General features: G+C 46.3%; 1 long non-coding RNA gene across 2 annotated transcripts in view; it reads left to right on the top strand.

The window, feature by feature from the left end:
• Positions 1–9975: 9975 nt before the first annotated feature.
• LOC138923471 (uncharacterized) overlaps positions 9976–25671 on the top strand; it is an 83716-nt gene continuing 68020 nt past the window's right edge. Inside the window, exons 1-3 of one of the 2 annotated variants that reach the window (XR_011437121.1) lie at positions 10042–10321; positions 11997–12127; positions 16274–16996. This is a non-coding gene — a long non-coding RNA (uncharacterized lncRNA). Of the gene's footprint in view, positions 10322–11996; positions 12128–16273; positions 16997–25671 lie in introns of those variants that run through there. The other variant, XR_011437120.1, reaches the window with a different exon arrangement.

Raw genomic sequence — 25671 nt, forward strand, 5'->3', positions numbered from 1 at the left:
TTTTTCCATCATCCTCTCACTTTCTGGGGCTGTATTAGACAATGCTCTGCTCATAGGATTTTCATGGCCAATCTTTTTGGAAGTGGGTGGCCGGGTCCTTCTTCCTAGTCTGTCTGAGTCTGGAAGCTCCTCTGAAACCTGTCCACCAAGGGTGACTCTGCTAGTATTTGAAATACCCATGGTATAACTTTCAGCATCACAGCAACACGCAGCTGCCACAGGATGACCGCTGACAGACAGGTGGTGTGGTTCCCTGACCGGGAAAGGCACCCAGACTGCAGCAGTTAGAACGCCGAATCTTAACCACTAGGCCACCAGGGCTGGCTATTTGAGTGTTTACCAATTATATGCATGTACATACATGGTGTATTATATATTTAAGATCATTCACTACATGCTATTTTGGAATCTGCTGTTTTCACTTAGCAACAAAACACTACTATTCACAGCATTGTGTATCCTTTTATTATACCAGTTTTAATCCCTGCATGGTAGTCTATTTGTATGGATGTACTACAATCGACTTAGTTCCTAACTGTTGATCATAGGGGTTGTTTACATTTTTATTTAAAATAATATTACAATGAATATCACTGACACTAAGTCTTCGCTACCAGCTCGGAGACAGACCTATGTATACATGGGAACTTAACATATGACAAAGTGGCACCACGAATCAATAAGAAAAGGAAGGTTTGTTAGGTAGATGGTATTGGGAAAACTGGAAAAAAAATACTGGAACCTTTCCTATGACCAGCTCAAAAGTGAACTGCAGATGATGTGAGGACCTAAATGTGACATAGAAAATCCCACAATAAGAGAAAATGTTGAGAATATCTTGTGACCTGCGATTGTAGATGGACTTTGTGTGCAAAACTGAAAAAAGTATAAACCATGAGGTAAAAAATTAATATATTCTATTATGTCAATTTTAAGGATTTCTTTTCAATCAAAGATAACATGAACAAGGCCCAAACCAACTGGCAGAAGATATCAGCAATGCCTAAAACTCACAAATGACCAATATCTAGATTCTAGAATATTCCAGAAACTCCTGCAAATTAAGCTAAAAGTCAATGACAGCATTAGGAAAATAGATGAAGGGTAGCAACAGGCAGTTAACAAAAAAAAAACACAGAAAGATAATAAGCATGTGCAGAAATGCTCAAATTCATGAGTAATCAGAGAAGAACAAACTAAAACAACAATGGGATATCCCTTTATGACTGTGAGACTAGAAAATTAGAAAGTGGCTAATATTGAGCGTTGGGAGAGACGTAGGGAGAAGAAGCTGGTCTATCGCTGGTGGGAGATGGACTGGTGCAGCTTTCCTGGAGAGCCCTCTGGCAAGAAGAAGCCAAATAGAACGTACACATACCCTAGGGTCCAGCAATTTTACCCCTGGATAGAGACCACAGGGAAGTTCTTACCCTGACCCGTGCCCATAAAGGAACATGGATGAGCGTTTCATCACAGCACGGTATGTGATGACAAGAAGGTGGAGGTAACTTGGGGGAGTAACGCTAGAGAAAGGAAAGGCAAAATTCATTGCGTGTGGAGTGTACACAGCATTTTGAAGAAGCAGATAGAGTTACACACAGCTACTGGCTGCATCTTAAAAGCACCGTGGTGGGTGAAGAAGTGAGAAACAGAATAAGATATGTACATAGTATTGGTGAAGAAAATTAAAAAATACATATACGTATAAAATAATATGCATTTTGCAAGAGCCCATGCAACCAAAAAGAGGCACTCTAGATACGATAGCAGGATTGTCTATGTCAAAGGCAGGGGAAAGAAAGAAAGGAGAGGGGACAGAAGAGGACGAACAAAACCAGAGAGAAGCCTTGAAGGATGACTCAGGCACAGAGGCATAGGAATTACTTGGCCCTTTGCAGCTGAGGGGGAAAAAAATCTTTATTCACATTCATAATTATTTTATAGAACGAATTCCTGGAAGTAGATGACTTCACCTCATTCTCAAGTCATGAGAGAGGTGGAAAAGCTACAGGATTCCCCATGGACTAGAGAAGTCTCTTGAGCAGAGGACTCTCTCTTACTGTTTTTGAGGCTCGAGCTTGGGGCTACTTCCCTTTGCCCCCAGAGCAGTGGGTGGCTCACCATCCTGGAGTGATTTTCAGCCTCCTGTTCACTGGCTGGGCCAAGAGATAAAGGGGCCAACCCAGCAGCTGCTCTGAGATGTGGTTGCTGATAAACTCCAGGAGAGTCAGCTCATGTGTGTACAGATTATCTCATGACAGCATCAGATTAGCCTTGCACGTTAGCATCACAGGATCTTAGACTGGAAGTTGAAGAGGTCTCAGGGTTTGACCTCCCATGGGTCACTCGAGCCCTTTTGAAAATCTTCCACCCCTGCTTCACCAGAGGCGAAGAGCTCAGTAGTGAGTGTGACAATTTCTGCTCCCCTCCGTCCCCCAGCCCTGGTCCCCTACTCCTCCAGCTCTGTCTTACACACCTGGGAGTCCAGACCCCTCACCATCCCAATGAATTCCTTTTGGCATAGGTCAGCATCCCCTTCTCAGTCACCAAAACTGGGTGCTGTGGAAGCAGCCTGTCTGGGACCTTACTGTCCTGAGGACCACACCTAATTGAAGAAGCAGACTGCAGCTCGTTCACACAGACTGGAGATGACTCCCACCTGGGCCCGTCAGCATGGTGACCTCTCTACCCATAGTGCTCTAGGTCAGGGGACAGCACACTGCTCCTCAGGCCAAATGCAGCCCACGAACCAAGAGCTTCGGATGATGTTATATTCTCAAGGTCTTAAGAAAATAAAAGAAGAATATGCAACAGAGACTGTACCTGGCCCACAAAGCCTAGAATATTTCCTACCTGGCCCTTTACAGAAAAAGTTTGCTGAGGGATGCCCTAGATCCTTCACAACCAGCAGCAGCATCAGCATCCCTTGGAAGCTTCTCAGAAATGCGAGGTCTCTGGAGCATCCCAGAGCTCCTGAATCAGAGCATGCATTTTCACTAGAATGCCCCCCACTGCACCCCCCGCAGATGATCTGAACACACGGTGACATTTGGGAAGCCTCAGCTTAGGCCTAGATGTTTCCTGGGTTTGGTGGTTAAGGGGCAGGGTCTGGAGCTGAACTGTAGGGGTTCGAATCTTCATGCCACCACTCCATTCCTGCGTGGCTGGGGAAGCCATTTCACTTGACCAAGGCCTATTTTCTCATCTCTGAAATGAGACAATGAGAGTTTCCACCTAAGAGGGTCTCAGTTAGGCTTGAATTAGAGTAATAGCCCCCAGTAAGGGCTCAATAAATGTTAGGTTTCATTTCTGCTCTGTTGTTTCTAACATCAGCCCTGGCTTCTCTCTGCCTCAGAACAGGAGAGACACACTTTGCATAGATTACTCAGAAGCTGGATGTTTCCTCAGAATCCCAGCTATGCAAATACTCTGAGTCAGCAGGTGAGAAGGGCAAGGGCGAGCCCAGCTCAGCCCCACCTCGTCAGGCGCTTTCTCCTCTACACAAGGAGAGGGAAATGATTGCTTTCTGACTGTGGCCAAATTGGTTTGTTGGGCCCGAGTCATAGGCTCTTTTTCCCCTGAGAAACGGTCGGTGCCCGGCTCAAATTAAAGATAAGGTTAAAATAAAAAATAAAATAAAAAAACAGATCCTGCCCTCCATCTGGAAGCTGCCTAAGCGGGCTGCCTTCCACATGCCTGTGCCTCCTGTCCGCCTTCCTTAGGCCATAAAATGGTTGCCTCGCTCCCTGATTTGCATTTAGCATATGCTTTTCCTGCACAGGGTTCACGCTGGAACTGCCTGGCTGGGTCCCACGTGAGGGCAGAAGGGAGCGCAGGTGGAGGGAAGGAGGACAGCGGCCGGGAGAAGCTGTGTGCTTCCAAGATAGAGCACTGCTTCACCTGAGCCTGGGCAACACTTGCTCAAAACGAAGAGACAAAGGGAGAGCTGGGTGCTCCGGAGGTCCAGTGAGGGACAAGCGTTTAGTTTATACAACAGCATGAGGGTTGCTTCCTTTTTGACTTTTTGAGGGTTGCTTGTTGGGATTAATGAAGTCCATTCAAATATTTCCAAGGATGCAGTCTCTGGAGAAGGCATTTGTCCCCAGGCACTGTTTACTTTAATAATACAGACACAATTCACACCAGGTTACCTCAACACAAAGCAATTCCCTCATTGTGCTTTGTGGACTTCTCAAGTGTGAACTGGGTGATTTTTAACTCATGATCATTTTCTCCATGATGGAAATTTCACATGAATCTTACAGGAAATACATCCTTTAAAAATATATATATATATACATAGTGAAATATATATATATATATATATATATATATATATATATATATATATGTACATATACTGAAGAGCCAGCACAAAATTGGGCAGATAGCCACTTAGCTTTAAGACCATTTGGCAAACTGGAAGCAGCCTCGGCCTGGCGGAGAGATGGCTGTGGATTCTTAGCTTGGGCTCTTCCACTCACTGGTGGAATATTCCCTTTGCCTCTCTATGGGCCCCAGTTCCCTCATCTGTAGAATTAGAGTAGTGGGTATCACCGCGATGCATCGAGCTCTGAGACTCCCATTGGCTGGGGAGAGGGCTGCCACAGCAGTGGGGGCGACAGTGGTGAAGGGAGTGACATGGGGCAGGAGTTCGTCCTCCTCTGCTCCCTTCAGCCAGAACAGCTTCCCCTTCTCCTGTTTTACACAGCAGGAACAGGAGTGAGTATCTGTTTGAAGAAAAGGCCTTCCAGGCTAGGTGAAAGCTTGAAAACTACTTTGGGTGATCACAAAAGTTGGGTAATTGAACATATTTTACCATCAACACAGGGTGTTTTGAGACTGGAAAGGAGATGCTATTAATAATTACACTGGGACAAGAGACTTAAGTGGGTGAATCCCAAATAAAGAGGGATGTGTGATCATCAACCTCTGAGTCCTATTCCAGCTCAGAGGGCCTTTGCTTCTCGATCCTATGTTTCTATGGTTTGACTGCTCTTCTGTTTCTTAGCATCAGGCAGAGTTCTGGGAGCAGCCCTAGGCAGAGAAGCAGTCAAGGACAGCCTCTGGGAATGAAGTCATTAGGGGACAGCCTTGGGGACAGCAGCCATCAGGGACAGTTCCAGGGACAGAAGCCATCAGGAGACAGCACGATGCTTACTTGCCGGAGCATGCAGCTGGAAGAAATGCACAAGGCATCTGCAAATGACAGATGACATGGGTTCAGCTTGTGTTCTTGTTCAGAATCATGTGAGAATCACAAGTTTCACGGTGAAAACCTCAGTGAATCAACGAGCAGTCACCCCGTAAGCAAGTGCCCACAAAGCACTCAGCCCAGTAGAACAGTACTAGTGGTGAAAGATTAAGCAAACAGCCCAAATCATGGGTCCTCGGGCAGAGGAAACAGTCAGGGGAGGAGAAGATCACAAGGCAAGAAGAAGGCTTCATTCCCCAGGCCGGTTGTCCGATGAAGCGTTGTGCCAACCTGGGAGAATCCTAGGAGGATTTCTGCAGACGAATTAACGCAGAGGGCTGGGGACTTCTCTCCCCACCTGTGTCCCCAACACAGACCCAGCACAGGATCCGTAAGGACTCCTGATCCCACCAGGCCTGGCTCAGGCCTGGTGGAGGCCGATTGTCCACTTGCTTCAGTAGGGGTCCCACCCTTTGCCCACCATCCAGTGTTTGCTGCAGTGACGTCCTACCTAGTTCTTCTGCTCCAGCAGCGTCCATTGCATCAAAATGACCTTCCCCTCCCTTCTGTTCCAGGTCTCACAGATGGTGACGTTTATAGCAGAGGGACACAATGAGGAGAAGGCTGGTGACGTAATGAGTTATAAAAAAGTATACAGAAGGTGCTCATTTACCTCTGATGATTTTTTTCTGGTTGCCTTTTGCTGGCAAGTAATGGTTGTGGACTTTTCGGTTGGGCATAGAACATGGTTTTGCGTTCTAATCAGGACTTCCCTACTTGCCAGGCATGCGACATGGGGCAAGGATTGTAACCTCTCTGGATCTTGGTCTTCCCATCTGTCAAATGGGGACACACTACTCCTTGCCTTGCCTGCCTCAGAGGACTGATGGGTGTCCCCCAAGTGTCACCATTACTCTGCTACTCACACGCCCCCCCCCCCCCCCCCGCCCCATCCCATGCCGAGGGGAGTTCTGCAATGCCTTTGGGATCAGGTTTTCGTGGAAACGTTGGCTCCATTCAAATTACCTCCTTTCATCTCACTCCTCAGGTGACTCTCCTCCCCTCTTCCAGTCAGGAAATGCCTCTTTTCTTAATTTTTGCACAAAACAACATCCTTCGTGCATTTGTTAATGTCAGACTTTGCTGACTTTGGGGCAACAGAAGGACTTCACCTCACAGCATTGCAGACAACTAAAAGTTAAATATTGGACTTTCATTTCTGAGAACCACCTTGGCCATTTCTGCCAACTTGGGCACGTGTCTCCAACTGTAACTCAGGCCTCACGCTCCTCCCTCTCTCAGTTCTCAGGGGCACAGAAAAATTTCTCGGGGAATCGTTTTGCAGGAGAATTCAGATCCTCCAACCCCTATCTCCAAACTCAACTCTGGCTTCTCTTGCCCTCTCCAAGCCTCGACATGCTTGGCCAAACAATGAGCCACACTGTATGTGTGGTTTTAAACAAGAAAAAGTTTCTCTTCCTTTATGTGCGGATGAAACAGTGTCCATTTTAGGAATTGGGTTGGGATCCCGGGCTGGGAGGGCCCCATGGGTCGAGCCTGGCGAGAGAGTGCTGGCCAATGGCAGCCTCTGGGCCCCGTGCGCTGGCCTTGGAGCTACTGGCAAACTGAGGGGGGCCAGTGCAGCGAGGGGAGAGGCAGGACCTAGAGGGCCAAGAGGCCCCTGCTCCGTGCCCTTTGACAGGCAGGCTGCTGGCTCACTGTGAATACTACACTTAAATCCTCAACCACCTTGAAGGTAGGGGCCACCTCAGTGGAGACGCCCAAGCTTAAGGAGCCACCTCACCAGTGGCACTGAAGCTCTTGTCTTTCATAAACTCTTTCCTTACACCAAAGGATTTGGGGGAGGGGGTGTTTCTCTCCCTCCCCGTTCTAGCATCACAGCCAAAACCCTAACCCTTCCGGAGTCCAGCCCAGAGGCCCTGCTCTCCAGAGAAACGAGAGCAGCTCTTGGTGTGCTGTGGGCAGGAGCACATCAGATTTTTCAGTGGCGCCCCATTGACTAATTATGTCACTGCAAACAGGATAATGTATTTGAAAGCTCTTTGAAAACTAGAAAATGGGACATGAAGGATGGAAAGATTTAATTAATCATTATCACTCAGGTGGGATAGATCTTGGCTTGAAGCTAGACCACAAGAAGGGCCCAGGGAGCTCCTGGCGTTCCATCAGGTGTGAAGGGGAGAAATGAAGGCAGTTATTCTGGCTCCACTGTAACTAATCAAAATGAGAACACCCGGGGCTGCGAGGACAGTATCTTGGCGCTGTGGCTGGAGGTCTTATATAAATGCTAACAAGGCAGAATGGGATTTCGGCTGGCCCAGGCGGTAGCGAGCAGGAGCTGCTGCTCTCATTTCCTCGGACAGTAGCATGGTCTCACTTTAACTCGCAGATGTTTTAAGCTTGGGATGCTGATACCTGGACCGCAGAAGGGAAGAAGGTGCCTCCGAATAGATACAATAGATTAAAGCTGAAATCCACGTGGATTACTCCAATTCCTGAAACACCCTTGTCTGTTTGTACCTGCCTGTTTGTTGCATTCACTTCTTATTCCTACAGTATTTGCTAGGAGAGACTTTTATTTCAGGAATGACAAAGGACTTAGCCAAATGTAGTATATTCGGAGGTCAGTACTTATAAGAATGGGCTTCAGAGCCAGACAGACAAGGTTTGAATCCCTCGCTGTGTTATCTTGAGCAAATATATTTAGCTTCTTTAAGCTTCAGTTTCCTCATCCGTAAAATGGAGCTGATGAACATGCCCAGGGTATCTTTAGGGATTAACTGAAATACATACATAAATATTCATCTCAGGACTTGGGATATAGAAGGTGCTCCCCAAGTGGTACCTATTATTATCATCATTATTATTTTTTGGTTATTCACTCACACGGTCACACTAAGGAGTGAACTTGTACGAGGACTGACTTAGTAGGGTATGTAGGCCACGGTCGGCTGCACCATCATATGCTTTACTTTCTTCTCCTAGAAAACAAAGCATGCTTTGAAAAAGGATGGCTTTCATTTCCCATGGGAAGTCATTTCTACAACCCACGAGTAAATGAGTCTAATGACTAGAATGTGACAGTAGCTATCAAGAATGAAATGTTCCATAAACAGGACTGCCTCCGAAAATGACTCCATGGCAGTGCTCTGAGTCCTCTCTCGCCCACTCATTCTTTGCTGCTGATTCTCACCCTCCCGTGCCCCCACCTCTCCCCTAGCCCATTGTTTTGGAATCCTTAGGGCCCATTACTATCACCCCGAAATCTCTGAAGAGCATGGGGCAGTCCCAGGGTTCAAGATAAAGCTCAAAGACCCCCATGCGACTCTGCTTATTCCGAGTGGCCTGGGGGATGGGGTGGGGGGTCCTGATGCAGCAAAAGGTGGCACACCAACAGGCGAGCCAGTGGACCATGCCTCATGCATTTTCAGGGAAACATCATTTAATCTCAGAACATCTGCAACAGTCTGCTAGATATTTTCCCCAGGGTTTTACTCTAAGCTGACAAAAGATACCAGACACCCCCACAGATTCTGTGACATATCTTGGTATTATTGAACAAACACCAGTTAGGTTCCCGCCTCAGAGCAGTGTCAGTCTGAATAGCAAATACGCCAGCGTTCTTATCATCGCAGACAGACTCCGTAACTCACCTGCTGATAGTGTCAGTGACGCGGCTCCCTGCCGTGGGGGCTCCTCTCCCACATCTTTGAGAGCATTGTTCTCAGGCAGGCAAAATAATTAAGGTGCTTTTCGAGTTTATGTTTACATTTTCAGAGTAAGCAAGAATTCCACGATCAATGCCATGCACCTTGCAGACACACAATAAATGTCAATGAATTCAATACTATTTGAAGCACCCCCAGGGCTCATTTTTCTACTGCTTAAACTTTCTTTCTGCCCCTTCAGTAAAGGGAAGTCCAACTCTAAAAGAAGGTCAGATTTAATGCCTTCATTTTAAGGATAAAGAGACTAAGGCTCAGAGATTGTAAATTATTTTGCTGGAGCCAACGAGACAGTTGCAAAGCAGAGCCTACGGCCCTGAACTTAGAACTTAAGGGTCAGAGCTTTTCCTACCATTTTTTCACTTACTAATGTCATTCATTTCATTATGACATTAGTCTCTGCAAGTGGATCTTGTCTCTGTATTTCTTTTGTCTTCAAAATAGAAACCGTACACAGCATGAGACATCTTTTGTTTGACTCCTGGAGTTTAAAAATATTTTCTGAATTAACTTTTCTTAAAAAAGGGAGGTCTTTCTCAAATGTCTACATTTCTGGCTTCTCTTAAATTTGGACTATCTGGCAACATTGGGCTTGAATTCTTGCACAGCAACACTCGGCGGGGGCTGGGTGGCAGTAGTCCTCTTCTGACGAAATCTGTGCTGTGGCCACAGTCCCCACCACTCCCTGCTGTCTCACATCCAGCCTGCTTCATTCCTTTCCCTGCTTGGCTGCCGTATGCATTTGAATATGGCCCCGAGTTGAAAACATGACAAACAACATTACAGACATTATTGCTTCAACCTAGATATCAGCAGGGGCCTCCTGAAATTTCCTCGAATCCCCAATTCCACAGCCTGAAAAACCTAAGACTTTCCAAGCAATTGTGTGAACGCTCATAGATTAATATTCTCATGGTCTGCTTTGCCTCTAGCGCCTATGGTTTTGACTCATGACAACTTAAAAGGATCTAGATTCTTCCTTGGTCTCCTCCCCTCACCCCAGGCGATCCAGGATTATGAGTACACTGTAATGATGTGGGTTTTTTTGGGGGGTTGGCGGAGTTCTGGAGTAAAGATTTTAACAGCACCCCTGCGGTAGATGTAATTTTTCTCTCCTTTCTTCACGGAGAGTTCTGTCATTCTCTCTCCTCCCCACTCCCCAGTGTCTCCAACCTGATTCAAATTTCCCTTTCTCAGTAGCAGAACAGTCCGCCTTCTCCCAACCGCGCTGGTGCAAACCCATCAAGGTGCTCAGAGAGCAAAGCCTCTTCTTTGTTAACGCTGTCCATGTCTCTTAGAGAGATGTCCGGATTCTAGACACCAAATGTCTTCCAGTTACACTTCCAAAACGTTCCACAACTGCGCGCTGATCTCTGAGGAGGTAAGTTCCTAGGCTCTTATTCTTTGTATGAACCAGCCTGATTCCCTGACTTTAGATGTGTATAAACCGTTTGGTCCTAAATATCAAAACCCTAGGTTTATCTGTTTACGTGGCTGCCTCCTTGACTGAACTATAAGCCTCTTGAAGTCAGACATATCTTATTTATCTTTAGATTTTCATTACCTACACAGTGGGGAAGGTAGAGGGAAGGGCGGGGAGCAGGGCATACAGAGGAGGTATTCAATAAACAATAGACAAAAGAAGGAAGGTTGCTTCCCTGGTATGTTTGTACCTGTTGTTCACTGCACAAGGAGCACCAACAGAATGGGGCAAATGGATGCTGAAAGCCAGGCCATGCTCTGCTCACCAAGCCAGAATCCTGATGTCTGTCTGCATCCTTCTGCCACTGCCTGTCTTGCCGCCATGTGCTGCCCTGCTCCAGAAGGGGCACTTTTTCTAATTCTCACAAAGGTGCCATGTGGGCTGGGGGCTGAATGGAAAAACATTTTTTTTCTAGGAAATGTGTATTTTTTTGTATTTGTTTTCAACTCCAAGAAAAGCTTCACAACTTTGTCAGGATTTGCCACAGTGGACTCTGATAATGAGGCTGGGACTGGGCCCCCGGGCTCCCCCTCAAAGAGTAAGAGCCACCCACAGGAAGCGCACCCCCAAATCTGAAGAAAGTGGAGCATTCAGGCCTAAAAATAAGTAAAGTCCCTGCTCCCCCCCGGGTACATGTGTGGACCCCTGTCCTGTGACTGCCCCCCTCGGGAAGTGCAGCTCTGCACCTTCATGGGCCAGGCCTTTCGGGGAGAAGCGCGCTTAGCTGGCAGCCGCTCAGCCTCGCGCCCCAGGTCCCTGCGCTCAGCCTGACACCTCCCATTACCCGAGCTCCGGTTGGGAAGAGCATCTGGCGAGGAAGCGTCGGCTGGCCCAAAGGGTGAATTTGGGTTGGATTGCAAGGCTGAGCTAAGCGATCTTTCAGCGGCGCTCCGGGAAGGCGGGCGCCGCGGGCCGTGTGCGAAATGGGCGCGCCGCGGAGCCGGGGACGCGGGCGCGGAGGAGGTGGTGCCCCCAGGTCCCCGCGCTGCGCCGCGCTGGTGCTGACTCGGCTTGGCGCTGACTCGGCTTGGCGGCCGGGAGCCGGCGGAGTGGCTCTGCCAGGGCCTCTGCCCTCATCTGGAAGATGCTGCTCGAGGCCGAGGCGGATCCGCTGAGGTTGGCCTCTGGGTGAGCCAGTATCATCTCCCACTCCGGCTGCGATGCAGTCTTCGTGCTTTTGTTCAAGGCTCCAGCGCCTTTCCCTTCTCAGCAAGCTGGGCTCATGGCAGAGTCCTTCTAGAAAACATAATCGCAGGAAAGGGTGCCTCAGAGCTATGCTCTTCCATGGAATGGTTAAGAATTCAAGACCGGGGCTCTGATGGAGCCGGGTTGGAATGCTGCCTTCACCACATTCTAGCTGGTTCCTTAATCTCTCTGGCCTCTGTTCTTCCTGCTGTAAAATAGGTATTATTTTCAATAATAGCTATTTGGAGAACTCTTTAAAAAGTAAGTGAGAAAAGGTGTTCAAAACACTTAGCACAATGCCCAGCAGGCTCTCAGTGGTCACGTGGTGATGGTGACGTAAAATATTGATGCTAAATCGGAGGCATATCAATAACCTGTTTCTCTAAAGCCTCAGCTACTCAAAGTGCATTCCGTGGACCAGCAGCATGGGCGTCATCTGGGAGCTGGTTAGAAACACAGAAACCAGGGCCTGCCTCCAGACCTTCTGAACCAGAATCTGCATTTTAACAAGGCACCCAGGTATTTGTACAAACTTCAAGTTGTTGCACTGCTCTGGAACATTCCAAGGGCTTCAACCCATTATAATCCGCCAATGTCTTATGAGTCAGTTGGAGCATGTATTTCCAGGTGCATTTAGGCGTCCCAACCCTACCCTCAATGGCTGTAACATTTTCTCCAGGGGCACCCTCTAGCAGCAAAGCATCTGTCTAGAGCTTTATTTCTTCCTTTTTCCTCTGGATGCCCTTAGAAGTGCTGAGGAGCAGAGAAATGACTAGATGGGGCAAATGGAAGGAAGGAGAGGAGGAGAAGCTGGACGCCTGGATGATCCACAGTCTGGGTTCTCAGCCTCCCTGAAGTCTCCAGGTCCCCCTTCCCCCTCATGTGAGATTAATGGGAACCAACAGGGTGAGGCCCAGAGAGCCTGAGGTCCAGAATCATCCTGACTTGTTTCTGCATTGCGTAAAGATTCAGCCTTGGGGATCCTGGACCCTGAACCACTTTATGGGCTCCTCACGCCTCTGGAGCCTGGGCCAAGGCTGAACCAATTCATTCATTCATTCATTTCACAAATATTTACTGAATGTCCGCTCCGTGCTGGGGAAGACCCAAAGTCCTGCTCCCCAGATAAGCTTTTGCTATGCCATTAGTTAAACTGTCATTCTTAGTGAAGTCAGGCATGTGATGGCAGAGGACCCTGCTGAAGGGCCCCTCATTGCCTCGGCTGCTGGAAGTGTGGGTGGCTGAGAGTTCTCAGCTCAGTCCCTCTCCGGGATGCCCCTGGCCTTGTCACACCCCCACCCTGGGCAGCCCCAACTAAGGTCTGGTGGATGGCGGGGGAGGGCATGTGCTTCAATGTGCAAAAATTCTGAAGGGCCAGAGTTACCAGTAGCATTGACGGAAGTCTGTGTTGTAGCTGTGTGACAGAACTGCACGTAACTGTGCCCGATCTTGCTTCTGTCATCCCTCACAGGGATGGTTCCTCACTGAGTGCACTCCCCATCAGACGTTTGCCAACAAATCTCAGAGTGTCAGAATCTGTTTCCAGGGAATAGATCGAAGACAATGATTTTTTCTAAGTACCCTCAATGCCTAAGAGCCTCTGTCTATGGCAATAAACTACAGGTAACTAATTGGCTCAAATTGATATATTTACATTTTTGGAAAAACATTTTCTCAAAGTCTTTTCAAGAGCTCCTAGAGAGGAGAGGTTCTCAGATGTGTTTACTTAGTTTTTTTTTTTTTTTGGAGGAAGATTGTCCCTGAGCTAACATCTGCACCAATCCTCCTTCACCTTGTATATGGGATGCCGCCAGAATGTTGTTTAATGAGCAATGTATACCTCCATGCCTGGGATCCGAACCAGTGAACCCCAGGCTGCCAAAGCAGAGCATGCGAACTTAACCCACCGGGCTGGCCCCTACTTACGTTTTTTAAAGTGTAAAAATATTTTAATCCATAATAAACATATGAATACAATCTCATTTTAGATGAGATGAACAATGCAGAAAAATATACAGTCAAAGTTGAAAGACTCTTTCTATCTGGGTCCTTTCTCCAATCTAACTCTTTTCCTCAGAACTAACCACTGCTTGAGTGTGTCCTTCTAGACAGACCTTTTGCGATGAATTTGCACACATGTAAATGTATAGAAATAGACATTTTTAAACATACATGAGATCAAATTGTTTAAGGCATTTACTTCTTAAAGTCTTGAAGATAGAAGATCTTTTTTCTCACTCAATGTAGATCTGCCTGATGCTTTTTAATGGCTGCATAATATTCCACAGATTGGATATCCCATGTAGCTACTCCCTGGGGCTAAGGCTGTTAGTGCTCACACGTATCCAGTTCTTTTCTCCTCCGGACATGTGAGAGGATTCTACTTCCTGCTCCATTGCAGTTATTTGGAGCCACATGACTAGCTCTGGCTAGTGGGTTGAGAGTGGAAATGCCCTGTGTCACTTCTGGGCTGAAGTATTTAATGGCAGGTCTGAGGTCCTCCAGCATGCGATCCCCTGCCATGATGGAGATGGCCTCCTGTTAAGATGGTGGAGCCACAAGATGGTGGAGTGCTGAATTTCAACATGAAGAAAAGCTGCCCTAGGGGTTGTCTGAATGCAGAGCACACCTCGTAGTGAGTGAGAATTTACCCTTTGCTATGTTAAGCTGCTGATTTTTTTTTTAACCACAGCATAACCTAGCGCACTTCCCTGTTGAGCATTTAGGTTGCTCCTAATTTTTTCACTGTTAAATAAAATGTTGCAATGAACATCCTTTATATACACCTCTGAGCAAAAGGTGGGTTTTTTTTATAGAACAGGTATCCAGAAGAGGAACTGGTGATGTCTTAGTCTGTTTGGCTGCTATAAGAAAAATACACAAACGAGGTGGCTCAAACAATGAACATTTATTTCTCACAGTTCCCGAGGCTGAATGTCCAAGGTCATGGTGCCGGCAGATTTGGTGTCTGGGGAGAACCCGCGCCCTCACAGATAGCTGGTCTTTTTGCTATAACCTCACATGGTGGCAGGGGCTAGCTAGCTTTCTGGGGTCTCTTTTATAAGGGCACTAATCCCATTCATGAGGATTTTGTCCTCAAGACCTAGTCACCTCCCCAAGGCCCAACCTCCTAATACCATCACCTTGGGGTTAAGTTTCAACATATGAATTCTGGGGACAGAAACATCAGATGCTAGTAGATAGCCAAATGGTATTCGTATTTAATTTTGAAAGAAACATCAAATTGTCTTCCACGTTCTTCACCAATATATGTATCCATCAACAGCATCTCCGCTATCAATAGATATTGTTCTTTTTTTCCTAATTTGACAGAGAAAAATGCTATTTTGTTGTTGTTTTAATTTGTGGTTTCCTGATTACTGGAGGTTAAACAATTTTTTTGGGGGGGGGAGAAGATTAGCCTTGAGCTAACATCTGCTACCAATCCTCCTCCTTTTGCTGAGGAAGATTGGCCCTGAGCTAACATCCATGCCAATCTTCCTCTACTTTATATGTGGGATGCCTGCCACAGCATGGCTTGACAAGCAGTGCATAGGTCTGTGCCCAGGATCTGAAGTGGCAAACCCCAGGCTGCTAAAGCAGGGAGTGCGAACTTAACCACTGCGCCACCAGGCCAGCTCCTAAACACTTTTCTATATTTCCATTTGCCGTTTGTATTCCTTCAGGATCTTATCTATGTTTTTCCATTTACCTTCTAAGTTGAAAAATTTTTTTTAAAGATCTCTAGAATAGAATGTCTTCAAGAAAGTCTTTGTCATTGAATTCTTTGTAATCAAATATATCTCCCCCTCTTGACTTCCCAAAGGTGTCCCTGTGTTCATTTAGCCTTTCACAAATATTCATCATTCATTCTTTTTCTACGTATATTTATCAAACGGTTGCTGTGCACTAAGCACTGTGGATGCACTGGTGACCAGAACAGAGTTCCTGTCCTCATGCAGCTTTAGGTCTATCGAAGAAAAATGATGTTGAACAAGTCCCTTGTCTTCGGTGCTGGCCTTAGTAACAGGCGGTAAAGCAGCAGAGGGAGCTGGAGGTAGGCCCGGGATGGAAGCAGTAGAGGGTGGACTAAAAACAAGGCAATGCTCCTTCCCTCGACGTTTAGCAGCTGCAACAAACATTTTCTGAGCTCCCGGAGTCACGGACTAATAGACTGTCAGAGCCCCATTTTATAGATGAAGAAATTGAGGCCCACAGAAGCAAAGTGACTTGCCCAAGGTCTCCTGATTCCTCATCTAAAGCTCCACCCCCTCTCTCAAATTGCCTGCCTGGTAGACCTTTGCAGCTGTACCAAATGCTCATAGACCTTTCTAGGTGCAGAGTGAGGGAAAGGTGAGCACCTGTCCTGGGAGGTATAAAAAATATAGTCCCCACCCTCAAAGGGCTGACAATCTAGCTCCTGCAAATTTCCTTCTAAAATACAGTTTGTATCATTTGGTTAAAAGCTTATTTTCCAAGAGACTAAAGCAACACCAGCCTATGTTGTGCCTTAATAGAACTCATCTAAATGTTTAAAATTTTCATTAGGGTCATGGTTTCCAAAGCAAGTAGAAGCTCTCCAGACAGGGAGCTTCACTGAATTTTAAAAAGCATATATGCTTCCTGGTATTGACTACTCATCCTGGCATTTCACTTGCTTTCCAGGGAATAAAAAATTCCAGAAGCAGCACTGACGGCCTAACTGTTAAAGTTCAGCACTCAGCACTTTGGCAGCCCACGTTCGTTTCCCAGTCATGGAACCGCTCCACCTGTCTGTCAGTTGCCATGCTGTGGCAGCGGCTCACATGGAAGAACTAGAAGGACTTACAACTAGGATATACAACCATGCCCTGGGGCTTTGGGGTGGGGAAAAAAAAAAAAGGAGGAAAGTTGGCAACAGATGTTAGCTCAGGGTGAATCTTACCCTCCAAAAAAAAAAAAAAAAAATCTAGTGTCCATCAGGGTACTCCCTCCTGTACAAATTAGTCCGTCTTTCCTTGCAGAACCATGTAAACAGCTCTGGGAATGTCAGAGGAAAAGTTAGGCAAAGCAGATTGGTCCCATAGCTATATTCCTTAAGCCTCAGTTTTCACAAAAATAAAATGGGGTTAGCAACGTGACCTCATAAGATTGTTGGGAGGATTAAATATAAAGCACAGGAATAGTTATGTCTGTCTCAGAGTAAGGGGACCAATAAATGTTAGCTGCTATCATTGTCTTCAACGCCATGCCCTAGTCCGTATTTATCAACAACCTGGGCATCTGAACAGCCATATCTGAGAAAGCAGAACCGTAAACCACAGCCATCTGCCTTTGTTTTGAATATTTCTGAAACCGATGAACCCTGAAGAATAAATGAGGCATCAGTCCTTGCGTATGAGTCATGGCCCATCGTTCTCTGTGTTTCACGCCCGATGTAGAGCGCACGCCTGGGCTTTCAGGTGTTACAGTTGACCAAGAGCTCGACAATTCACAGCTCTGGGGCCATCCCGTCACCGTTTCCTGCCCACCCTCCATCTTCTCCTTGCTTCTCATTTATTTTAAACCCTAAACTGTCTTTCTGTCTTTTATTTAGGCTGGCTCACCGGTACTCCTCTGCCATGAAGCACAGATAACAAAACTAACCTTTTTCTTCAGTCTCCGTGGGTAGAAATATAAAAATCCCCCCTTGTGCTCAGGCTGTTGGGAAGGGCCGAGTGGCCGGCTTGCAGAACGGGGTCAGAGGCTCGGCTTTTCCTACCAGCTCTCTCCCGAAGGCATAGTGACTTGAATTTCTCTGGGCCTCAGTTCACTCCTCTGGAAATGGGACGGGCAGGGTTGCCTGCTTCTGGTCGGACTCATAAGGCTGTTGGGAGGATGAATGAGATTATGTCTAGCAGGTCATTCGAGTTCCTCAGAGAAGGGTGCTCTCTGAATACAGGGCACGATTGTGTGCCACTCACACGAAGGAGGAGAGGGAGGTTGTCCGGTGCTCCAGAGCGCATCCCCCAGGCTCTCTGCCCTGTCACTGTAATTGCAGACGATTTAATAACGGAGGCAGAGCCCTCACTGGTCAGGAGGTGCAGGTCGCAGGTGCCGGTTCTGTTTGAGGACGTGTGCAAGCTTTAATAAGAGCCTGGGGGTAGGGAGCAAAGCCAAAGCCAGAAATCCTTCCCTCCACCTTAAGGACTCCCCCTCCACTCCCCTCACCCCCACGCCAGAGGTGGGGATCCTAACAGGCTCCCTGGCAGGCACTCAATGAACGCCGGTGGAATTGAAGGGTAGTGAGTAATAACGGATTGTCTTCCTCTGAAGAGCAGTGCCATGCTTTTGCCTGTGTTGAGTGTTTCCTGACCCTTGAGGTAATTATGGATTCAGGAGTATCCTCTAATGTGTTGGGAAGTGTGAGGGGTGGCGGGGTGCGAGCCCGCTTACTCTATGCCTCTTGGCTGTCACTCCCAGTTGGGGTTGCAGACCGGAAGGGGAATGTCAGGTGGGCCCAGTGGTCTGGCGTTGCTGGGAGACAGAGCTGTGAAGAGTTGAAGGTAGGTAGGAGATATGCCCATTAGAATAACCTGTTTCACATAAGGAAGAGCAGCCGGCCACGTCCTGGAGGAGTCACTTGGAGGAGGGGCCTAAGGCCGGTGGTCAGAGATTGGATGAGAATAGCATCCCAGGAAGATACACACATTGCCTGGTCCACAGCCTCCTCCGCCTTTCTTTCCTGAAAACTGGGGTCATCTGATCTCCATCTGCAGACCCAGCTCCGGTCTGGGCTCCCACATCAAACCCCTTGTGTCAGGGCCAGCCCTGTGGCCGGGTGGTTAAGTTCCCGCACTCCGCTTTGGCAGCCCAGGGTTTCGCTGGTTTGCTGACATGGCACCGCTCATCAGGCTGTGCTGAGGCGGCATCCCACATGCCACAACCAGAGGCACTCACAACTAGAATACACAACTGTGTACTGGAGGACTTGGGGGGAAAAAAAGCAGAAAAAAAAAAAAAGAAGAAGATTGGCAACAGTTGTTAGCTCAGGTGCCAATCTTAAAAAAAAAGAAAAAGAATTGGATTTAGATCCCAACTTTGCTTCCTGGATAAATATTTACGTTCTCTAAGCCTCTGTCTTCATCTTTCAAGTGGGAGTAAGAATACCTACTCTCCAGGGTTGCAGGCTGGGCGAGGGCCGTCACAAGCAAGATTTCCACAAGTGAGGACTGACGGCAGCATGGGAGGATAGTAGCAGGACTTTTTGAGATTTGGTCTAACATACAAGATCCTGTGTTATTTGAGGTGTCCGAGTACCTGCCTTGGTGACCCGCCTGCTACCCCACAACGACAGCAGTTCCCATCTCCAGTCCCAGCTCTCTGCGGGCATCTCTGTAGAGCCCCTGTTTCTGTGTTTACTGAGTGTCACCTGCCTGTCATTCATCCTTTCAATAAATATAGACAATAGCTTACATTCTAGTGGGAGGAGACAGACAATAGATAAAATAAACCTGTAAAATACACAGTATGTTCAATGGTAATAAGTTCTTCAAAGGGCGAGGGATAGGGGAATAAAGCAGGGAAATGTCAGGGTGGGGCTGCAAATTTAGAGAAAATGGCCTGGGAAGGTCACAGTGAGAAGGGGGCATCTGGATAGACGCTAGCCTTGGGGTAACTTCCCCGATGCTACCTGCCCTGCTCTAGGACTGCCTCCTGTCTGGGGCCACACATCTGGACACAGCTTTTTCTCTGCCTGAGAGCCTGGCCTGAGACCAAGACAGACATGGATTCAGCAGTATCATGCAGATGTTAATAAAAGGAGACGGGAGGGGCCACCCCAGCGGCGCAGTGGTTAAGTTTGCACGTTCCGCTTCTCGGTGGCCCGGGGTTCGCCAGTTCGGATCCCAGGTGTGGACATGGCACCACTTGGCAAAAGCCGTGCTGTGGTAAGCATCCCACGTGTAGAGGAAGATAGGCATGGATATTAGCTCAGGGCCAGTCTTCCTCAGCAAAAAGAAGAGGATTGGCAGTAGTTAGCTCAGGGCTAATCTTCCTCAAAACAAAACAAAACTAAACTAAATGGAGGCTGGAGACCAGGAGCCACCCCAGAAAGGACTGTCGTCTTTGACAGGTCTTCAGTAGCAGGAGGGAAGGAGGGGAAGATGCACCCTGGTTCAAAGACCTGTAGGAACCTGCAGACTGAAAGTAGAGTGATGGCTGGGCCCTCTTAGAAGCTAGTTCAGTGCTTTAGATCCTCGCTTCTCAGAATGTGGTCAGATCAGCATCATCGCTTTTAGAGATGCTGAATCTCAGGCCCAGCCAGGACCTATAGAAACAGACTCTGCATTTTAACAAGACCCCTAGATGACTCATATGCACAGGAAAGTTCATCTTTGCCAAATAGAGTACGGTGTGCCTGTCTACTTCATTTGTTAGAGTTTATGTGCTGAGGTTCCCCTGCGGCACTTGAGGAGAGTTGGGCAGTTGATGGTATAATGGTGGTGTATAGTGAAGAAACCACTAGGAAACATATGGTCGCTCTATAATCTTCAGAGAACACTTCCTTCCATAGTTTCTCTGGATTTCCTTCATTGGATTCCTTCCTGTGGACGAGATGACTGTCCCAGCTTTCAATGCCACATCCACCTTTCAGTCAGTGAGATGGGAGAATGAGGTGAGAGGAGGGCACGTTCCACTCCTTTTAAGGTCATGACTTTGGCTCATATTCCAATGGTGATGATCTAGTCACATGGCCACACATAACTGCAAGGGAGGCTGGGAAATGGAGTGCTTAGCTGGGTGACTATATTCTAACTTCCATTACTTCTAAACCACAGAAGAAAGGGAGAATGGACTGTGTGGTGATAACAGGCCATCTCTGTCACACGGAGGAAAAGAATCATTGGGATAAGGCATAAGCTAAAGTGTAGGTACACCAAGGATGGAAATATGGGTCTCAGGGTAACTTGGACCAAGGTCCCATCAATCAGAGCACTGTGAACCTCAACCAGAAGATAGCCAGTTCTGAGAGTTAAGAAGCTCTCATCCAAACTATGCTGAGGCGGTACTCACTGGTCAAGTTATACTAGGTATGGCTAACATCTCTTCTGCATGATCCATGCCCATGCCATCCCAGTTGTTAAACATTTTTAACATCACCTCTGCTCTCATTTCTTGAACTTCTGCAAGGTTGAAATGGGATTTTTCTCTCACTCTCACTACCTAAAACTCCCCTGAGAGACAGAAGAGATGCAGTAGGTGAAAAATTATGATCCCTGGTATGCTCCAGGGCGCTTTTTCTCCTCCCCATACAAAATTTTACTTCAACTTTTAATTTAATTTACATGTCCAAGGATAAAATTGTCACAGTCTATTTCCTCCACTCCCTCCTCCAAGCCCCACTTTACTTTTAGAGAATTGCAGTCTCTGAAGAAGGGGGAGGCGGGGCTGGGGGATGGGGGATGGGGAAGAATATGGTAGTCAGGCTGCCTCAGAAAGCAGCGTCCAAGGAAAAGGGAGACAGCTATGGTGTTTGTAGTTGAGGATATGGCTTGTGTTTCAGAATTGGGCCTAATGGAGAGCCAAGGATGAGGTAGGAACTGTTCGCATGTGTTTTCCACAACGTGGCTGTGCTTGGCCACATGGAACCAGTGTACTGACCATGAGGACTATGGGGACTATGAAGCGAATGGTGCCCCTGTGGTTGTGCAAGGTGCAGAGCTGTTCCACAGTGGGTCTTTCTCTGCTTAAAGGCGTGGTCTCCTATTGTGTTTCTCAATCTAGTTCTCATGGCCTTGTAGATAGTGGAGGATTTTGCTTAAGTTCCCACAATAGATAAATGCCAATTCTTATTTTTGGAGTTTTACGATTTCAACTTTTCCTGCCTCTTTGTATATATATTTTTTGAACTTAGGAAAGACTGTGCCCTTTTACCAAGAAATGTATCCAAAATATTAAAAAATCAGATTAGATGAAACCATAGTTTTTCACCACTTGTAGATAGGAAAGAGATCAAGGCCATCATGGATAGTGGTGCTGGTCCTGCACCAGAGAAATATAGCTGCATTCGGAGGTCCTGGAGGCAGTAATGCTAAAGATAAGAATACTGCTCTGCTAACAAAGAGCTTTGTGATAGTCATTGGTGTCACAAAATCCTCTAAGTGAGGGACTGGAGTTTTTTTTTTTTTTAAAGATTGGTCCTGAGCTAACATCTGTTGCCAATCTTTTATTTTTCTTCTTCTTCTGCTTCTTCTTCTCCCAAAAGCCCCCCAGTACATAGTTGTATATATCAGTTGTAGGTCCTTTTAGTTCTGCTCTGTGGGACATCACCTCAGCATGGCTTGATGAGCAGTGCCATGTCTGCACCCAGGATCAGAACTGGTGAAACCCTGGGCCACTGAAGCAGAGGATGCAAACTTAACCACTTGGCCACAGGACCTGCCCCTGTTTTGTTTTGTTTTTTTATATTACATTTTGTTTTAATATGGTCTTTCAAATATATATTCCAAGAGATCAGCATTGTGTCCAGATGCTCTCTGAAACCCAACACACCCAATATGTAGACAATTGCAAAATATTTGTAATCATAATTTCATACATAAATTTTGATTTCAACTTTGGTGTTTGTTTTTGTTTTCGGGAGATACTTGTTACTGTGGTAAAATATATATAACATGATTTTTACCATTTTAACCATTTTTAAGTGTACAGTTCAGTGGCATTATGTGCATTCACAATGTTGTGTAACCTTCATTACTATATATATGCAAAACTTTTTCATCATCTTCAACGTAAACTCTGTATTCTTTAAACAATAACTCGCCCCACCCCCATCAGCCCCTGGTAACCTCTATTCTACTTTCTGTCTCAATGAACTTGTCTATTCTAGGTACCTTGTATAAGTAGAATCACACAATACTTGCCCTTCGTATCTGGCTTATTTGACTAAGCATAATGGCCCACCCATGTAGCATATACCAAAATTTCATTCCTTTTTATGGCTGAATAGTATTCCATTGTATGCGTATACCATATTTGCTTATTCATTCACCTGTTGATGGGCACTTGGGTTGTTTCCACCTTTTGGCTATTGTGAATAATGCTGCTATGGACGCTGGTATACAGATATCTGTTAAGTCTCTGCTTTCAATTCTTTTATGTACATACCTAGGCATAAAATTGCTGGATCATATGGTCATTCTATGTTTAACTTTTTGAGGACTTATGAAACTGTTTCCCACAGCATCTGCCCCATTTTACATTCCCACTGGCAGTGCACAAAGGCTCCAACTTCTCCACATGCTCACCAATACTTATTATTTTCTATTTTTTCTAATTATTATAGCCATCCTACTTGGTGTGAAGTGTTATCCACTATGTAGGACTGGAGTTTTGATTAGACTATTGCAAAATCTTAGGACAAGTGTGACTACTTTTAACAGACTGGGGAAATTCTCATGGCTCTAATCTTCTGGGCAAAGCATGCACTTAGGAGATGTAATGTCTACAAGCAAGCCTTAACGTAGCTGATGCTGTGGGATTGGCGGCAGGATGAGGGATGCTGTCGATGTAGTATTCTCTGGGCTACCTAGTCATAGATAGTTTTATGGGCCAGTGCGATATTGTGATTTATAAGAAAAACATATATTTTGTCATTCAGATGATCAAAATATATTTCTCACATATATTTGGTCTTCATCCATGGTTCCCGCCTCACAGATCCCTTGGAATTTCCTGAGTGGTTGTCAGTTATAACAGTGTCTTTTGTTATGTTAATGAGGTGGCTTTTGGAAAGCACCTAAGGATGGGGGATGGTTGCCAGTGGAGCCAACCATGCAATTAGAGGGTTAAAATTTTCAGCCCCACCGTCCTCCTCCAGCCTCAGGGGAAGGGAGAGGGGCTTGAGATTGTAGCAATCACCACTGACCAATGATTTCATCAATTGTGACTATGTAATGAAGCCTCCATGAAAACCCAAAAGGACAGGGTTCCTAGAGCTTCCTGGTTGGTGGAGGCGTGGAATGAGAGTGGTGTGCCTGGAAGGCATGGAAGCTCCATGCCCTTTCCCCATATCTTGCCCTGTGCAACCCTTCCATCTGGCTGTTCCTGAGTTATATCCTTTTCTAATAAATTGATGGTCTAGTAAGCAAAATGTTTATCTGAGTTCTGTGAGCCGCTCTAGCCTATTAATCAAACCCAAGGAGGCCATGGGAACCTCTGACTTATAGCCAGTTAGTCAACAGTATAGCTGTTACTGAAACCTAAGTGGGTTCCCTCCTGGCAGGTTAAATCAGACTCTCCACCAGAAGTAAGTTGTTTCACAAAGTAAAGTATATTTGCGGCAAATAGTATACCATGCAGAATCATTTCCGGAGCCATGGCATCCCCAAACAAAGGGAAGCAGGGGCCTTTTATTTCAGATGGGGAATGAATATTCGAGAGGGAGAGGTGGGCATTCGCTTGCGCAGGCTCAGTTGGAAAACACACTTCCACATATACTGCGGGTTATGGTAAGAAGGCCTAAACTCCTCCTGGAGAGATTTTAGCATTAAAAATAAGGCAAAGGTCACAGGCGTAGCTCTCATGGTGAGGCTTGGTCTGGTTCAGGGTGGTTGTTGATTGCGTCTCCTTAACATAACAAAAGGAAAAAGAGCAATTTGGAAAAACAGTTAAAATGCATCCAAACCCACCCTTGAGTTCCTTGGGGCCAAATAGAGGTTGACACAGCTAATAACCTGGACTTGCAACTGGGGGGCTTTGGGAACTCCAGTCTGTAGCTGGTTGGTCAGACGCACAGGTAACAAGCTGGCCATACGACTAATGACTGAGGTTGGGGTAGGGGTCAGTCTTGTGGGACTGAGTGCTCAACCTGCGGAATCTGCTGCTGTCTCAGTGTAGATAGTGTCAGAATTGAACTGGATTGTAGGACACCCAGCTGGTGTCCTGAGAATTGCTTGTTGGTGTGGGGAACCACCCCTCCACGTTGGAAATTGAGTCTCAGAACTAAAAGAGCTACCAACAGTGGCAGCTTAAGAACCCTGCAGCTATGTTATGATATGGGACAGCCCCTAACATATGGGCTAAAAGCTGCTCCCAGCTTCATGCCCCATCCCACTGCTCAATTTCACAATTGTGTGCAACCACCCAGGGATGAAAAAGAGAGATTTCCTTGTCTGGGTCTCCAAGAATATATCAGGGAAGAATTGTGCAGATTATCAGAGATTCCAAACCTATGATGCTAAGAACGAAAAACCATATAGTTACTCAAGTTTATTAGTTGGGATATAGCTTTGTATGCTCTAAAAAAGGCTGAAAAGCAGACACCAGGAATTGGCCTAGGAATCATTTGAATAAACATGCCCGTGGGCTGTAGCTCTGAGAAGAAAATTCAGTATCTACGTGAACAGAGAATGGACTCAATGATCATCCTCACACCCAGTTCTTTTGGAAAACACTGTCTGGTTAGGTGTCCCCATCTTTAAAGATGGAACCTTAAGGGGGGGGGGGGTGCACATAGGCCTATGAAAAAATATCACCAAACAAGAAAAATTGAATATTATCCTATAGACTCAGAAGAATAGCAAACTTTTGCAAATGATTTATAGGAATCAGAGGAAAATTTTAAAAACTCGTTGAGCATCCTCAATAGGATGCACAGGAACTCTATGAAACAAGAGCAGAAAAGCATGTGAAAAAATGGGCTGAGATAAAAAGTGACAACTGAAATATTAAATAGGCACAGCTTATGGAAAATAATGACAAAGCAACTTTTTTTAGCTTCTCACTGTCATTTTCTCTCAATTTATTTTTTAACATGAAAAATTTTAAGCCTATATAAAAGTAGACAGAATAGCATAATCAACTTCCACTTTCCCATCAGCCAGCTTTAACAATTCCCAGCTCATGACCAATACTCCCACCCCGCATGGCAGTTATTTTGGCCCCTGTCTCTCCTGCATCTTCTTATCTCGAAAACGCACCAGGAATTGGCACCCTTCGCATCAAATCCTCTACCCCTACCCTAGTACGGGCCATCCTCACCTCTTGACTGGACAATCTTTGTTTGCAACCTTGTTTACAACTCTTTATCATAAAATAAAAGA

The sequence above is a fragment of the Equus caballus genome, chromosome 3, assembly GCF_041296265.1.
Source record: "Equus caballus isolate H_3958 breed thoroughbred chromosome 3, TB-T2T, whole genome shotgun sequence".
In the NCBI taxonomy this organism is placed as follows: Eukaryota; Metazoa; Chordata; class Mammalia; order Perissodactyla; family Equidae; genus Equus; species Equus caballus.